The following is a 19,614-nucleotide window of genomic DNA, read 5'->3' on the forward strand; positions in this document are numbered from 1 at the left end:
AAACCCCTATGTCACTAGATGGATTGCAAACTGGCTCAAGGACAGAACCCACATGGTTAGAATTGCTGGAGCCATGTCAGACTCAAACCAGTTACAAGTGGTGTCCCACAAGGCTCAGTCCTGGGACCTCTCTTGTTCGGTATATATTTTACAGGCCAACACGGAAGGACTGTGGCTGACCATGACTGCAAACTGGGTGCCATAATCGACTCTCCAGCCGACACAAGCATCCTCCAAAAGGGCCTCATAGAAACAGACAACTGGTGCCAGAGCCATGGCCTCAAGCTAAATGCCAAAAGTGTATAGTCATCCCTTTGGCAAAACAAAGTGCCCACAAATTACCACATAGGTGGAAATCCATTAAGTACAGAATCTTTACTCATCCCTCATCAGGCCCATAATTGAGTACAATGCCCTTTGGGATGTACTGCGTACCAGACACCTGCAGCAACTGGAAAGACCCCAAAAGTACCTCACCAAGAGGATCAAAGGGCTCAAACAGATGCCATATGCTGCAGCTCTACTCAGTGGCATTCCGCCTGTTCAGGCCATGTCCAACCCGGAATTAATGGACCTCAGAAAATCCAAATCCCGAGACTTGAACCTCAGCACTGAAATAAATAGGACATGCTGGAGGGACAGATTCATATGGAATAAAATCCCAGTCCAGGTTAGGCAGAGTCCGAGGAATCTTGATGAGTGGATGCTTCTGTGTCACTGTTAGATAGAGGCACAGTATACTAACCATAGCAAAATAAATTTAAAATGGCACATTCTGGCTAGGCTTATAAATGCCCTAGGGCAGATAGCCTAGTATGAACCTATGAACCTAAAAATAACTGATGTAAATATTAGATGATCAACAACAGTGAATCTTGAATAGTCTCCAAATTACACACGCAGGTAGATCACATTACAGGCCCATAAAAGACTGTGCTATTTGTCCATGTTTCCTTAATTATTTCAGATATTTCAATGGGCATACTCTTGTGGACTTGCGTTATGCCCTCATATAGCAAAATGTCTTTTAAATTAGATTATCCATACAGTAAAACAAATCTTTTCTCTCATCACAGTTTGACTTTTCACAACACACAAATGTGCTTCTTCTGATGACATGTTAAAATGATGTCCCATCTGCTTGAGTTTGTGGTAACTCTAGTGGATGTAAAAGATTCCATGGCAGCTATCAAAAAGAGTAGGAATCCTTTATTATATGCAACCATATTGGTTACAATCCTCTTTTTGTTACATCATCATCATTTTTCTGTTGCTGTATACCCCACTCTTTCTTCCACAACCACACTTTTGATTTTCCTTATATTTGGTATTATCCAGTTTCCATTCAAGAACATTTCATTCAGCACTGTCCATACAATATAAAACTTTTTAAATCTATATTTACAATGATTTTCATAAAAACATATGCAATCATATCCATATTTATCTTTTTGAAATCTTACATTTCGTTAATAATCTTTTCCTCCATTATTTTTCCCATAATTTTTCAATTCTTCTACACTGTAAAATCATGCTGTATCATTTCTAATTCATTACAAAAATAACATGTCCTTTGACTTTCTGTCTTACATAACTGTTTCCTTTTACTAGCACTTTATTTATTTGCAACCCTCCCTAAGAAATTTGACAACCAACCCATTTCATATCCCATTTATTCATTATTTTTATAGTCCTAACTTTTTCTTCTGTTAATTAGATTTCTCCATGGATTTATGTCATAGTGTTGTATCATTATGTTTTATACCAAATCTTTTTATTTTCTTCTGTCTCTATTTTCAACTTCCATATTTTTATTTTTCCGTGATGCATCTTAATCATTCACCCATATTTTCTATCATTTATTTGTTTTTATTAAGAACCATTCTCTTTCATATTTATGTTTCAATATTCTTACAACCGATATGCTTTCTTACCCATTTATCCATCTCAACACCTAATACACATTTAATGAAGGATTTAATAACCTAATCCCTCTTTTTCCTTATTCATGTATAACATTTCTCTTTCCATTGGTTTCAGCCTAGATCCCCATATAAATCTAAAGATTATTTCAAGGAATTGTTTCTCCACATCTCCTTGGTATCATATAGCTATGTTAGCTATGTATGAAATGTTTCCCATCCATATTGTATTAATTAAATGCACTTTTTTCTTATAAGATAATCTATATATGTTCTATTTAACACTAAGCCCCTTTAATTATTTCAAAATGTTGTCACATTATTCATTTATTATGGTATATTCACCAGATTCAGTTCCTAATATTGATATTTCTTTTCTTCCAATTTATACACTTTCCAGCTGTTCCTCATCTTCAAAACCCTTGTATCTTTCTCTATTCATTGGTAATTCAACTTCTTGCAATTTTTGTCAGTTTTCCCTCTTTTCTTTTGATTGTTTGTTTATCATCTCCATATGACATAATTGTATATGAAATACCAATTTTCTGTGCAAACTTAATTTTTTCCATTTTGTATTTATTTATTCTGCTACACAGTTCATGACCATTACAGGCAAACTGCTAATTGTACATTATTTTAAACCTCTATTCATCTCATGTCTTCACTTAACCAACCATTTACTAATACCCTAATATTAGTATCTTTATACACTGACTCGCTTATTATTTTTATTTATGTACTACAATTATATCCTTCCATTATTAGCTATACTATTTCATACTGTATTGAGTCAAATGCTTTGGTTGTATCAGCCCCCATTAATTTTGTTTCCTTTTGTTCTTTTTTAATATCAGCCACCATTTTGGTAATTATCATTAATAATTCTTGGTTTCCTTTTCCTTTAACCTCATAAATGCCTTCTTCTATTATGTATTCCAATTTATGTTCTAGTCTATTTTGCATTATCTCCATAAATATCTTTTTAATTATTTAATTCTTCTCTTCTTTTTTCCATATAAATCCCATAGCTCTCCTACATACTTTTGCGTGACACATTCAGTTATTTTGTCATTCATTAAACAATTCTTCCAAAATATATTTTTGTCATTATATCAAATTCTTATGCAATAAATATCCTATACCAGGTGGTCCTGCTGGTGAATTTATATTTATTTTCCTCATTACCATCTCCAAGTCAATAATTATAATTTGTTTTTCCATTTCTTCATAAATTTCTTCAGTAAACTGCTTCATTCTCCAATTATGTTTATTTTTTATAACTCTCTCTCCCTAGCATGAACTACACTATTCATAATATTTCTTTGTTCTCTTTCAACTCCTCCATCTTAATTTTTCTTTTATCTCATTGTGCCACTTATTCCTTTACTTTTTACTCAAATATGGTGATACGTCTTCCCTTTATCCTTGTAAAAATGATTTTGCTTATATAATAAATCTTTAATAATTTTTTTACTTGATTCTTTTGGGAAATGTCTTATTCTTTTCTAAAATATTCCTTTTCATTTCCCTCCAGTTTATCTAATACTGATTTTTGTGTTTCTCTATATTCTTCTTTTTCTATTTGTCTTATTCTATTTTCCCAGATTGAATACATTCATTTACATTTCTCTTTAAATACCATCCACCATTCTGACCAGTTATTATAAAAAAATGTTCATAGTCAAATAATTTTTCCCTAACTCTATTTTATCTTTTTTTTCACCTTTCTCATTCTACTCTTTTTCATTTATTAATTTTATTTTATTCCTTTCCCAGTTTTTATTTTTTATTTTCTTCTATTTCTATCCATACAGCCAAATGACCCCAAAATACTGTTCATTCTACTTCGTCTATCACTATTTTTATAGTTTTAGATATCAAAAAGTAATCTCTTTCAATTTTTAATTTTCCTTTTCTATATATGGTTTTATTCATATTCCATAACATTAAAATTCCCATGTTTTATTATTTCTTCCATCATTCTCTTACCAGATCTCTCTTTTTGCTTTTTACACCTTGTCTCAATTAAAAATCACCTGTTTTTATAATGTCCATATTTTTATAGTCCAACATTTCTTGAAATAATTACTTTTTTATTTATATATATTACATAAGCATATATTGCTATGTCTACAAATAATTCCTTCCAACCTAAAGTCAACTACTTCTAGTCTTCCTAATTTAATGTATAATCCAATATTCTTATTGCCATACTTTATAATATAGCTATCCATGAACATGTCTCTCTACTCAAATTCCATATTATACCCCCTGTCCATAAATTTTTTGTTTGTTCTCTTTCTTAAGCCTCTAACATCCTCTAAGACCATTAAATCTATCTTACACTTATTAAACCATACTTACACTTCAATCCCTCTTACTACATTTATACTGTTAACATTGATAGATAATATTCTAAGATTGTTTTTCTCTTCTCATTAATTTGCAATAAATTATTTAACAATTTCCTTTCTTTTTTATTTTCAAACTCAACTTCAAAATGTCATGTTCCTGTCTTTAACCCTGTTCCCAATGGACTTTTTCAAACTATTTTCTAACCAATATCTTTTCCATCACTAACCTCTGATCTACTTTCCATTTCCTTTTCCCTTTTTGTTTATCAATTTTATTTTCTTCTTGTGTATGACTGTCTTTACTTTCCCTTTTATTGTTTTGATGTTCTTCTGTTACAATTGTTCTTTGCTATTTGCTTTTTCTCTAATTTGTCCCTCTACATTAAGTTCTATATTTTTTCTTTCTCACAATCCTTCAATAAAAGCCATGTATGGTTGCATTTAAAACATTTAATTTTTTGCATTATGGCCAAGCTCCCCACATAAATAACATTTTTTGTCACAATTACTTAGAAAATGTCCCTACCTCCCACAAAAAAAACATGTCTTTGATTGTCTCCAATACATAACAACTGCTGTATGACCTTCAACATTAATCATGGTAGGAATATGTACAATTTTTCCATTTTCCATATTCAAAATCACATTACAGTCCCAATCCCCTATCCAAAGCCCTGTATTAGCAAATACTTTTGAAATGTCCTTCCTCTCTTTGCAAAAAGTTCTTTACAGTTTTGTTTCAGTTTCTGTCTGAAATTGCATGTTAACTTGTTTATTTTTTCAATGGAATGTCCTTACAATATATTTATTCCTTGGATACATCTTTTCTCTTTTTCATACTCTTCCCAAAAATGTTTCTAATACTGTAGCAGTCTCAAAAAATGCCACAAGAAATCTAATTTTAGTCATAATAAAAGCTTTTACCTCATGTGCCTTGATTCCCAAATGCACAACTATCTTACCTAATATTTCATACCTGTCCATTCCTTGTTCTTCTTTATTCTGTATTCTAGCTACATATCTCTTATTTTCCATTTCTTCTTTTTCATCTCTCCTTTCTTCCTTCCTTCTGTTCTCTGATCACTTCTGCAAGTGTTTTTCTCTTCTTGTCCATCCTCTTTATGTATTCTTTCCATCATGTCACCCCAGATAAATGCTTCCCTGCCTCTGGCTCCCTCTGATTAACTAGCTCCACCAAAACATCTTCCTGCAACCCTCTTGACTGGAGGGTTATAATAATCCCTTTTTTCTGTTGTTGCTCCTCTTCCTTCAACTCCATAAATAAATTGTGCTGAAAAATATCTTTTATCTGGTCACCCTCATAATTCACTGCACTAGATATCTCCACTTCCTCAATGGAAATCAAACCCGAAGAGTCAGTGTTTGCCTCTTCTTCTTGCCCCTCCATCACCATGTTTGAATGCCATCCTCCTGGTTGCCACTGAACCAGGAATGGAATGGATGCTCTCACACGTCGGCCTCACACAGCACACAGACCATGAATGTTATAGCAGTAGGGGAAGTTCCCCACTGCCTTGGCCAGATTTCCCCTTGTTGTATGAATACTACCCCAGGTCTCCCCCCAAAAGAGGTCATTAGTGTAGTGGGGCTACCCCAGCCAACAAAGGATAAATAAAATAAAGAAATTGTACTGTTTCTGTGCATCTCTAGTTAAAGATCAGCTTTGTGCCTTTCAACACGCATTCCAGTTGCAGAAACATTAATTTCTGTTCAGCACTTTTTGTATCTTTTCATTTCCAAATAATTTCCTACTTTTTTTACATCATGCATTATGTGTGCTGAATTATTTACCTTGCTGCAGTATACTCTCATGGTGCGTTTCCTGTTCTGTTTTATTCAAGATCATATGCAAAGACAGAGCTTACCTTGCAATGCTCTGTAAAACTTGTTGCTCTAATAAGTACAGTCTTCCACTGCTGGAATTCTAAAATGCAATACAAAGATTTTTGCATGTATAGAAGAAAAGAAAGAAAAGTAACATAAATATTCAGAATATCTAAAAACTTTTCAGATACTGCTTTCACACCTCTTGAGAGCCATGATGTCACACCTAGCTTTGTTATGACATGAGGTACGGGAACAATTCATTAATACTAACCTTAACTTAGTATACACAGACACCTGATTTAAAAAAATCAGAAAATGGGCACTGGGCACTGTGTGAAATAACTATTTGATGAAATGCAGGTGTGCAATAATTTATTCATGAAACATTGACAGTGTCTAACTGACCTTTAAGTAACATTGCATTTGCTGGAGTACCCTAACAGTCACTTGATTATAGCATCTACAAACCTTACCAAGTAAAAGCAATTACATATTCATATCACATGCTAACAGATTGCAAGTATTACTGAAAAGAGAACTGGATTCCCCAATAAGTAATAGAAATATATATAGATATATAGATTTCTGCAGTTTCCTACAAATAGACCAGGCTGTAATTTCAAGACCTGGTTGTAATTTAAGAGACCGTGGGTGATATTCATAGTCACTGTGCTTATCCATAGTAGGAACTGGTGCCTTAGCACAGCTTAAGTGAGAATCATAGAGGCATGCATTGCTTACATATGGCCAGTTTTGTCAGCTTATGAAAAACCTATGCAAATTAAATATTAATGAAATGTAGAGGAAGAATGTCTTAAATCTGCACAACAAACTTATGTGAATGAGATCTTCCCAACTTACTTGTGATTCATATTCACTTTTTATGTGCCACTGTGCCGTGTGAAAGTGATGTATAAAAGGCAAAGTGGGTAACACTTTTTCTACCTAGTCTGCAACTGGAGAAGATGCTTGTTATAGCTGCCAGCCCAGGTATTTCTCACTGTGAGCTGTTTGTCTCAGCAGTGGCAAAACCAGAGGTGACCAGACTGTGCTTGAAGGTGACGAAGGTGCAGATATAGGCAAAGATTGACTCATTTTAATTTAGTTGACCAAAATGTTCTTTTAGACCTAGAAGGGACAGGGATGCTGTAATGGTTTTAGTGAGTTTGTATGGTCCACAGATGAAAATTGGGAGATGTGTGGTCTTCCTATACCCGTGGACACTAGAATATATGTAGCTCTCACTAAACTTGCCATGAGGACTTTATAGAGTCAAATTACAGACATGTTTAGTATTTCTCAAACTTCTGCCTCAAGAATACTTCAAAATTTCCTCTTCATACTCTTGGCAGGTGCTATTTATCTGCCAGTTTCACCTCCGGACAGAGCCAGAACCATGAGTGCCTTCTACAATATTTCACACTTTTCTGAGGTACTTGGTGCAGTAGATATTACCAATGAATCCATTAGGGCCCCCATGTGAACCATGGGGGGGGGGTGGTGTTGGGAGTGGTACTGGAACAGAAGGGGCTATAGTCCATCAACTGCAAGGTAGTGTGTGATGTATGGGACAGTTCCCATGGTTCTCACATCTGGCACACAAGCTCACACTAATTTCTCCTTCTGCATGGTAGGATACCCCCCCCCCATTGATAGGTACAAAGGTTTCTAGTCATAGTAATTTTTGTAGGTATAATTCTTTAGAATATGTTTTGTTTAGTAGTAAACCCCTCTTATTCTGTTATGTCTGTCTTTTTTTTTGTTTTACAGGAGATGCAGGTTACCTACTTGAAACCAGGCTGATGGCACCAGTCTTTAACCAGACAGGAACTGCTAAGAAATGCTTCATCACCCCTCGGTCCCAGGCATGGATTGTCATTGAGTGAGTTTTGGCCTGCTGAAAGAATGTTTCTGTTGCCAGAATGAGGTGTCCTTCAGCATGACTTGATTAACTGCATTCAGGATGTTTACTGCACAACATGATTATATGTCCTTCTGGTATTCATCTGCGGGTCTGTATTACGAGATCAAAAAACCCTTTACGCGAATACCTAAACATCAACCCCTATACCGCGAACTGCAAAAATCCCGAATGCACTAAACTGCGAAAAATAAAATATCAAACTATCATAGTCAGCCAACCCCACCACCCGCTACATAGTACCTACCCAAACAAAATAAATAAACCACATACATACACTAACCAAACCCTACTTCTAACCTAAAGTAAAGCACCAAAACCCTACTTCTAACCCTACACTAAACCCCATATACACACCTAACTATGCACTATCCTTAACCCCTCCCTAACCCTAAGGTCCGTAACTACCGCACACTTCCCCTACAGACATTATTTATTTATTTCCAGTTTGATTACCGGGAAGTCCACTGGGTCCAGAAGACCCGTTTCCAGTGGAGGCCCAGGGAGAAAAGCTCCAGGATAAAGAAATGCAAAAAAGAAAAAATATACAAAAACATGCAAATACAAATAAAATAGCAACATACAAGAAACATTGTATAGTAATAGGTTACAATTATGTACATTCAGTGTCATGTCTATTCAGCAGGAAATCAATTGTATAGGTTACAATGTATGTACATTCAGTATTAGGCATATTCAGCAGGAACCGATGTGAATTATTAATGAATTTTACAATAAGTTTTCATTTGAGCAAGCCACTTGTGGTTGGGGAAACACCTTAACATGCATGCATATCAGTAATACTGATAACACTTGTGCTCATGTAAAATAAGAAGCTATTTACAATATTTATAAAGTTGAAATAGGGTGTTGTTTAGCTCTAAGAGATCAGAGCTTAGATTGACTGATGGATGAAGTAGCTATGGGTACTAGAGAGCTAAGGAATCTGGGAGGAAAAACCTCTTGGGGGCATGTTCTAAGAACTAGGTCGGGTGACAGCAGATGATTTCCATTTGGTGGACAGGTGTTTGAAGAGTAGAGATTGAAGTTTTCGGAATTAGTTGTAATTCATAGCATGGCAGGGAGAGAATTCAATTTCTTGCGTAGTGGGAAAGATAGGAGAAGCTGGTCGGCAGGAAGTTTAGGTTTGTGGATGGAGATTAAGTTTTGGTGTACAGATCTGAGTGTTCTCTTGGGGGTGTAAGAGGGGAGGATATTGGTTACAGCTGGACATTTAGTTGGATGAAATATAAGACTGTGAGCAGTGGTGAGTTGGAGGTAATCCAGGTAGTTTGTGAGTTCTAGCCAGTTCAATGATTGTAGGGTAAGGCAGTGATGGGTGGAATTTTTAGATTTGGTAGGAAATTTGGAGATCTTATTGTAGCAGTTTTCTAGTTTGGAAGTGAGAGAGGAGGATAGGTTAATTAGGAGAGGGACTCCATATAATAAGGATGGAAGAAGATAAGTGGTGGCCAGAGTATGCCTAGTGGAGTTGGATAGAAAGAGATTGTTTCTGTACAGCATACCTAGCTTTTGGTGTGTTTTCTTAATATTTTGCTGAATGTGGATATCGAACTTGAGGTATTCATCAATAGTGATACCAAGGAGTTTAACAGAAGGGACTACTACTATGGGTGAGTTGGATTGAGTAAGGACTTTAAAAGCATTTTTGTCATAGGAGAACATCTTTCAAGGCGGGAATAGTAGCATTTTTGATTTATTTGCATTGAGGGAAAGATGGTTTTGTTGCATCCAATTTTCAGTGGTTGTAAAAGCAGTTTGGGTTTTGGTCAGCAGTTCAGAGGGGTTTAAAGCGGAACAGCGTATAGTTGAATCGTCTGCGTATTGAATGATTTTAGAATCAGGAAAGGCAGTGTGAAAGTTGTTGATGAAAATATTAAATAGCATAGGTCCAAGTATAGATCCCTGTGGTACGCCAATAGGGGTAGGCAGGAAGGTAGAGGTGGAGTGCTTCCATTTAACTGCCTGTGATCTTTCTGACAGATAGCTAGAGAACCAAGATATAGTATTTGGGGAGAGATGAAGGTTTGAGAGATGATGGAGAAGGTGGTTATGGGAAACAGTATCAAAGGCTTTAGAAAGATCAAGTAAAACAGTAGAAACTCGGTGTCCAGAATCACGGACTTGGTTAACAGTATCAAGAAAAGAGAGTAGAGCAGTTATAGTACTATGTCCTGGGTGGGTGTCAGGAGATGGTTGTGGGTCAGGAAGGGCATCAATTGGGAGTGGATGCATTTTTCTAGGATTTTTGAAATTGGTGAGAGGAGAGCAATAGGATGGAAGTTAGAGATGCTGGTGTTTTTGCCTCCTTTGTGAAGAGGAAGAATGTATGCTGAGCGCCAGAGTTTAGGGACGTAAGATTCCTTTATGGATCTGTTGATTAGGATGCTGATTGGGAGAGCAATGCCATCAGCTGCACATTTTAGGAAGGAAGAGGGAATACTGTCTGGAGTGTTGATGCAGGGTTTGAGTTTGGACAGAAGGGGAGGGTTGTTGGGGGAGTTAGATGGAGAGAAATGAGATATTGGGGGATTATTGTTGGGGAAGGTTTAGATCAAGTCAGAAATGGTTTCTGTGAAGAATGTGTTGAATTCTGATGCTAGTTCAAGGTTGGATTTGCTTGGATCTGGACAAGGGTTATTTCTGGAGCCTGGATTGAGAAGAGTGTTTATAAATTTCCAAAACTGTTTTGGGTTTTTGTTGCTTGATTGTAGGCTAATATAATATTATTTTTTGTCCTTAGTGATTAGCTGTTTAACAAGGTTGCTGAGCTGTTTATATTGGAGGAAGGTATTGGACAATTTATTGTTCTGGTAAAGCTTCCATGATTTGTCTCTTTGGAGCATGATTTGTTTTGTATCTTTGGATAGCCATGGAGCTGTGTTAGTTCTTATCCTTTTGTTTCTTAGAAGGGCTAGGGAGTTTAGAGTGTCTAAGAAAATTGAGTTGAAGTAGGCTATAGCATTGTCAAGATGAAGGGTGTATAGGTTTTGCCAGTTCATTTGTTTGAGAATATTTGAGAAGGCTGTGGGGTTGAAGTGACTAAGATTGCAAGTAAGGATGTATTGGTGTTGGTGTGGTGTGGAACTGGTGGAACGATGGATGAAAGCTGGGAGGTGGTCACTAATGGTGTCAGGAATAGTGTTTGGGTGGGGGACTAGGATCCAATCAATAGTGGATCCAGGGGGATTTGTTTTGTTGGGTCTGGTGATGGATAGGATAGTCTGAGTAAAGTTATAGAGGTTTATGGAAAGAGAGGGAGAGGGAGTATTGAATTTGTTCCAGTCTATATTAACATCACCAAGAATATAAGTTTCATAGTTAATTTTAGTAGAAGCCCATAGGAAAATATCCTCGAGGACAGGAATATTGTTACCAGGAGAAATATATAGGGCAATGATGCAAATATTCTTGTGTTTATTTAGTTTTAGAAGTCCAGCTGTAAGTTCAATGTTTTTGAATTGTGGAATTGGAATTTGGAGGGGGATTATGGTTAGAAGATTGGTGTAAATGGTAATCAGGGACCTAGGGACCCAGGTTGACAGTAACTTGACATTTGACACTCACATTGCCAAAGTGGTTAGGAAGACCTTCTATATTGCCCACCTTATCATGAAGGGTTTCACATCTAGAGAGAAGAGATGTGCCCCTGTACTCCTCTCTTCTCAGGCCAATTGATGAGCAAGTAATGCCCCCCATTTGGGATGTATCTCACCCGGCCAATCAATCCTGAATTAATGGACATGCTCACTCCCAGAAAATCTATATCCATCAGAGCCATGAGAACAAGTGACTTAAACGTCATCTCTTTGTCACTACTAGACAGAGGCATAGTAAACTAAACCCTAAGGCAGTGCTGTCACCTTTTCTGTTTAGTCGGTCATTTCTAAGGGAGTGAAATCCTGGGGGTAGAATTTTGGAGTCAGGGATATAGGGTTTGAGCCATGTTTCGGAGATGGCTAAGATGTCAGGTTGGTTATGGCTTGGTGTAGTTTATTGTTAAGGCTTTGGGCATTGATAGTAAACATTTTAAGAGTACTGTGAGGGGAAGAGGGAGATAAGGGGAAGGAATTCTTAACTAGGGGACTAGGAACAGGGTTAGTATGGATATCTCCGGCTAAGATTAGGTTATTGCAGGTAGTAACATTTGGCCATTTAGGTTTGCTGAGTAAGAGGTAAGGTAGATCTAAACTTAGTTTTGGTGTCAGTAACTTAGCTGAGGTGGATAAGATTTTTGGGTGGAAAAGGAGCAGTGGGTTAGGCTGAATGAGAGAGGAGGAGATGGAGTGGAAGTGTGAGTAAGGTCGGGTAGGTGTGCTAGTTATTGTTGGAGCAGTTATAGGACAGGAACTGGAAGAGTATGAGCTGGCATAGCATAGTAGAACTAGGAACAGAAGGAGGAAACAAGGGGCCTGGAAGGTGTGGTTAAGTATGGAGAGCATGACTATGCAAAAGGAGGATGCTAGGTATAAAGTAGGAGGAGAGAATGATAGCTATAAGGAGGAATAGGGTTTAGGGAGATAAGAGAAGGTTAGATGAGCTTTGGTTGCTAGTGAGGTAGAGAGAATGATGTGTTTAAGTGGGATGATTGTATGTAGGTGTGGTGATGAGGGAAGAGTTCCTATTGGGTAATTAAGTTGGGTGGGTAGAGTGAGGCAAGAATAACTGTAGGAACACTGGGGGTGGGTGGGAATTTGGGGTAGGGTAGGGGAGTGGAGTTGGCCAGCAGGGCGAATGGAGCGGGAAAGAGCCAAAGGAGAAAGCAACAGAGCAGAAGCCAGTGGAAAAAAAACTATCAATGGAGCAGGGAGTAAGCTCAGAAGTGAAGAGGTACTATGGGTATGGGGCAGGTTTGAAACCTGTAAAGAAAACTATAGCGGGGGTGTTATTTAAATAGGAGGGAAAAATAGATGCAGAGATAGGGTTATGTAACAGTAACAAAAGCCTGGAAGGAAAAAGGAGGTGATGTACTGCCACCTAGTGGCTTAAGTGAGAAATATCAGTGCTTGAGTTACAGGGATACAGGTATTTAGAGTCTAGGGTAGGCTACTAGCAAGCGCTCAGGGGAAAAAAACAATAAATGCACATTTAGTGATATGCAGCACTATAGAGTAAATACACGTTTCAGACAGGACTTTGGTGCACTAGTATTACCAGCAGGCAACTTGAAAGTGTCCCTTAGAGGTTTTTTCAGAGGTAGGAAAACTGGGGAAATCCCTTAGCAGAGTTGAGAACTCTTGGGGGTTTTGAGCAACCCACAGCAGGATGTTTCAGACAGGACTTGGGTGCACTAGTAGTACCAGCAGGCAACTTGAAAGTGTCCCTTAGAGGTTCTTTCACAGGTAGGAAAACTGGGGAAATTCCTTAGCAGAGTTGAGAACACCTGGGGATTTTGAGCAACGCACAGCAGACCATGAACGGCGCTAGCAGCCTACAAAAGAAGGAAACAGGAGGGGACCGGAGAAGACTACTCTCATTTCCAGAGTTTTAAAAATGGTTTTAAAAAAAGACATACACCCAAACAAAATAAATAATCCACATACATACATTTAATAAAACCCTACTTCCAACACTACACTAAACCCCACATACACAACTATCTATGAACTATCCTTAACCCTAAGGTCCGTAACTACCGCACACTTTCCCTACAGACATGCACCCAAACAAAATAAATAATACACATACATACACTTAAAAAAACCCTACATCTAACACTACACTAAATCTTACATACATTGCCTATCTATGCACTTACCTTAACCCAAATACTAACCCTAAAGTCCTATCTATCACACACTTACCTTACGGAGCTATACCTCAAACAGGCCAACCAAAACCAATCGACATTCCAGAATTCGCGGTTTTGGACATTCGAGGTTCATGTACTTCGCGCAGTATGGGTCAATGTATTCGTATTCACGTAAATGGATTTTCAATCTTGTAATAGGAACCCTTCAACTGCTACATGATGGAAGTGCAACTCCTGCTATCGTTACTTCAACCAGTGATGACCGTGATAGTGGCCATGTGATAGCAGTATCACAGGACCCCATTTGGCAGGCCCATGCATGGTACACAACTGTACAGACAAATAGGCAGTGTCTAGTCAACTACTATAGCCCATAATACTCTGGTAGTGGTACCCTTACTGTAATATCACACAGTGGGCTATGTTGTGAGGAGCATGGCCTGCTGTCACTATACATCCAACAATTTCATTATTATTTAAAGTGAGGTGTTTTTTCTACACAATTAATGAATTGCTGTATGTGTTTCTTTTGTCATATCTCCACTCTGATGTCTAACTGTTAATTCTGATCTGTACAGTTAATAGTAAAGGTACAAAAAGAGGTATAATGACTCATTTATGTATTATTCTCATTTACATTTATTCAGAAGTACTATTTATGTGTAGCGGGGATTGAACATGACTATTCAGTATCTGTCACTTTTTCGGGCTGCATTGCAAGCAGTAGCATAAAGAAATGTTCATTGCTACAAGGATTGGACAACATTTCAGTTTAGAGACAGTAGTTCACTGTTTTTTGAGAAAAAGTCATATGTTTTTTTTCTTGTATGTTCTGTTGTTTTACTCCGTTCCATATATAACACTAACGTCATTCATTTGTCTGCAAAGTAATTACTGGGTGAGTACTACTGAGTGACTACTACTGGGTAGGTACTACTAGGTGAGTACTACTGGGTAAGTACTACTGGGTAATACTCGCACAGTATTATTTGCCCAGTAGCACTCACACAGGAGGACTCACCTAGTAGTATTTTCCCATTAGTCCTTGCCTGGTAGCACTAATCCAGTATTCCTTACCCAGTAGTACTCAACCAGTACTACCTGCACAGTAGTACTCACCCAGTAGTACTTGTACAGTACTTCACACCCAGTAGTACTCGTACAGTCGTACTCATCCAGTACTACTAGGTGAATAATACTCTGTGAGTACTACCAGGTGAGGACTGCTCTGCGAGTACTACTGGGTGAGTACTACTGTGCAAGTATTACTGCATAAGTACTACTGGATGAATACTACTGGGTAAGTACTACTGGGTGAGGACTACTGTTTTACTTTACTGAACATTAATCTGAACCTCATTTTTACGATGTTCTGCATGTGTAATGTTAGCCATTACTGTAGGATGCTTGCTCAGGTGAAACTGCACATCCGATTAGTTAGTTCTTTCATTGATACCAAGCGTGTGTGTTATCAGACCTAGTAAACGGTCATAATGTGTGAAGACCTGAAGGTGAAGCAACAACCATGCAAGTTTCACTGGCAAGATTTATCACAGTAGCAAATGCATGGCTGTCAGTAAACATTGCTCTAATAAACTTAGAAAGATAATAGAATAGATCTTGCATTAGTATGACTTTTCTGAAGGGTATAAAATCTGAAACTCAATATAAAGCAATTTATTTGCATGTACCTCTCAACCTGTTAATGCAGTAAATCTGAACAAGGCCAAATATATTGGGGGAACATATTAAACAGTACTAAATATTGCTCTTGTATAAATTGAGAGTTGATAGAACAGTTCTTACTTTAGCATGCATTTTTCTGAAGGTTATGAAGTCTGAAACTCAGTGTATCATTATTTAGTGAAAGAAGCAAGAATCTATTCATGCTTTGAAAATCTGGACAGTTGGGAGGTATAGTTCAGCTGGACAAAATCATGGTTGAATGGAGCCTCTGCAGCCATTCCAATGAACCATAACACTAATGTGCATACTGCTTTACTTCTATGATCAGTTGGACTTCATTTGAAAGTTTTATTTTGTATTTTACAGCACAAACACCAAGTAATCTGCTAAACAAAGCAATGCAGTCTCACAATGAAAACTTAGCATTAAATTCATTGAAACAGCATTGAAACGAGGGCGTTTTAAATTTGTTTACCACAGTCCACCATTATTAGTAAATATGCACAATTCTGCAGTCCACCATTATTAGTAAATATAATTCTACAGTCCATTATCAGTAAATATGCACAATTCTACAGTCCATTATCAGTAAATATGCACAATCTCTGAAGTAAAAGTCATATAAATAATTCCACATTAAAGAAATCTGTAACTAATGAAGAGGTTGCAAACACCTTTATATTTCATGGTTTCATTGAAAAATAAAGTGTCTGTTGCCCCTCAGGAATAAATTGCCTATATTACATTAAAAAACTCAACTGTATCTCAACGAATAAAATGCTGTGTTACCACCATACATTTTACTGCCAAGGTCCAAAACAGTCAGAGCAACATACCACTACACCAAATCAGCTGCTTTGTAAAGGAAGACTGAAACTTAAATGGCTATCATTTAGTGTTCAGTTCTCACCATGACATTTTAATTGCCAGAGTATAGTGGTGGCCTGTTTGTAATCTGTATTCTTTCAACAGAGAGGATTAAAGTTGTCAATGAACTGCTTTCTATGATCAAAAGTCCAGGGTTTGATTCACAAAGTGCTGTCCTATCAGCACTGAAAAAAACTTAATAGGAAGCTTTGTAAGCATATTATTCAACATTTATATGATATTTTAAATCTATAAATAAATATAGAAACATACCTAAATGAGTTTGACATTCTTTTAATACATGTTTATTCTGTATAATTAAACAAATAGAATCAGATCGCCAAATGTTAACTGAGAACAGTGCTTAAACATATAAAACCAACAATGCAACTTACATAGTGATGTTATATATGAAAAATGTATCAAACCTTATATCTACTAATCCAAAAACTGTAAAGATGGAACAAAAGTCTTGAAAGGTAGCAGTGTACTTGTGTCTTTATAAATATGACCATAAGATATGTAGCAAACAGTTTAATCAACTCCTTAGGACCACATTTTAATGGCGTGCCGTTGAGAAGGTTGGGCCGAGGAAGAACAACATGCATAATAGCACAGGCCACTGAGATGATAATCTTAGATGATTCTTTTAAAGTGGGTTCTATGTGGGTTAACCTGTGACTGTGGCTAAAAAGTCAAAACTTCGGTTGAGTGGTATTGGGAAGGTTAAAGCAAGTTTCCCATCTAGCTGCTTTGATTATCAATCGCTAAAATCTGTTGACTAATTGGTTGTGACCACAGTATATGGAAACAATCAGTCTTGAAGTGTGTCTCCAGCAAAGACCATTATTTGAAACCAAATGAGATCACAAGCATTTTTATTGTTTAGTTAATTTTTATATTTTAAACATATGATTGGTTGAGTTTAAATAGCTCTGTTTTTCTACTACAATTCAGTTCTGTTGAAGTATTTATGATGAAAACACAATCTGGTTGTTTCATGTTGGAATAAAAAAAGCACTTTATCCATTCCTTCTTGTGACTTTTGTTTTTATTCTTCAGTATTTGCACTAGCTAATGAATTGCATTTTTGGTCTGTCCTATAAATGGCTAATTCCCGAAGAAAAGCAGCAGTGTCATCTATCTGCAATTAGTATTAGAAAAACTGAGATGTATCTATTGATTCTGAAGTACATTCCTTGTTTGTAAATAAAGTATGAAAGCTAGAAATGTATGTCATCAGGATGTACACATTTTCATTGGTCATACTATGCTGCTATAATGCTGAGCTGAACTATTAAGTGGGCTATTGGAGTCTAAGACACACTCACTAGGAAACATTTAAGTGGAATGTGGATATTATCTCCCAACTTTAAGAACTGGTGCAGTGGGGAAATTGTGTATACCTTAGAAAACAGCCATTGTCTGCTGAAGACACATTGTCAAGTGGTGTTCTAAGCTCATATTTTTGGTTTTGGATAGTAATATGCAGTTCTTTGCTTGTATAACAAACATTTGAAACTACAGCAAGAGTGTTACTATAGTCAGTCTTTCACAACAAGGTTTAGAAATCCCAGGCAGACACAGACACATATACTCACACACTAATAAATGCACACACACACACACACACACACACACACACACACACAGTTATAATTATTTGCATCTTTCCTTCTCCATCCTCAGCTTAGGAGTTCCACAATATATGACTATTTTGTTTCTAAGTCTTTAAATATTAAGGAACATGTTTATACACATAATCAAGAATGTGCGTAACTAATATATGCCCCATAACTACTAAGAAGATAGTTCCACTGTTCCTGCATTTTTCCAACAGATGCTACCGTTCTAAATCTATTTCTATCTGCAAATTGGCATAACATTGGCATTGGCTGTGCTTAAACACTTCTCCAAAATCAGAGCTACAAATTACAATACTTACTTTAATTCTGCACCTTCACTCTGTTCTTCTTGTTCTTCTGTTCTTCCTTCTACATTCTAGCACAGACTGCAGCACAGCACAGCTGACAAAATCCACCCAAACAAAAAAAAAAAAAAGTAAAATCCGATTCCAATGCCAAACCAAATAAAAATTATTAATTAAAATTTTAAAAGGTCACGAAACAATCCACAAGTCAAGCCGACAACCGACAGATTCTCGCTCTTTTCCCAGCACATAAAGCCTGGGAAGAATCAGCAGCATTACGCTCTCCTGCGCCGCGCCAGTCGAGCCCCTTCCAATTCTATGTGGTTTGGAACATAGACTTCTGGGCATAACAATGATGCCTTCATTACTCCACCTGCAATCAAAACAAAAAAATCTGTTTAAAACCGCCGTCTCGAGTAGTAAAGTTCTGTTTTGCGCTGCATTTCCAAGTCAATTTTGTTTTAAACAAAAAAAAAAGGTATTTTTTTTTTTTTTTTTTTTACATTTTCTGACTTTATTATTCTTTTTAGCTGAGGGGGCTGCAGTCCGGCAGTCCGATGGCTGTACTTGTACACCCTCCTTGTAGTAACCACAGAATACTATTTGAAGTAATACTTTACAGAACCAAATCAATCCCCCCTTTTTTGTACTTTTTAATTTTTTTTCCTTCTTCACAGTATCATCAGTTGTACACATCATGTAAGTCAGTTTTATTCTTGTGGTGTGTATTGTAATTATATACCCAAGGTGTCATACGCAATGCCCCCTAAGGATAGTGCTAGTGATGGTCTTGGGGATCATGAGCATGTGCTGACATGAGTGATGCTTTGACCTGCTTGGATGCAGGGGGAACTTTTAGATACTAATCTGATAGTGCTGTAGCACAGAGACCTTGACTCTGGGTTTCTACCAGGCATTGTGGAAGGCTGCTGAGTTCTGCCTCACTTCTTTTGTCTTATATTATGAGTAGGTGTTGTAGCACTTCCTTGAGATCATGGCATTGTTCATGGCCTCCACCATTCCCATGTACTGATGAAATCCTTCACATATACCCCGCAGTACTATAACCATCTTTCCATGACTATCTGTGGCAGTGGCTAGTGTCTGAACAATATCACGGCACATCTCTTGCTGGGCAGCCAAGGCCTTATGTGTTTCTGGAGGTAGCTGTGAGACATGCCTTTGTCTGGCAGCTCCTTGCACAGGTGTCACAGTGAGCAGTGCTAATTCTGAAATGGAAGAGTCTTCTGGTGTACATGTGGCTCACAGTGGTGTAAAATGTAATGTGTTACATGGACTCAGCTCTCCTGGGA

The sequence above is a fragment of the Protopterus annectens genome, chromosome 13.part0 (genome assembly GCF_019279795.1).
Source record: "Protopterus annectens isolate FY-2018-M chromosome 13.part0, PAN1.0, whole genome shotgun sequence".
Lineage (NCBI taxonomy): Eukaryota > Metazoa > Chordata > Ceratodontiformes > Protopteridae > Protopterus > Protopterus annectens.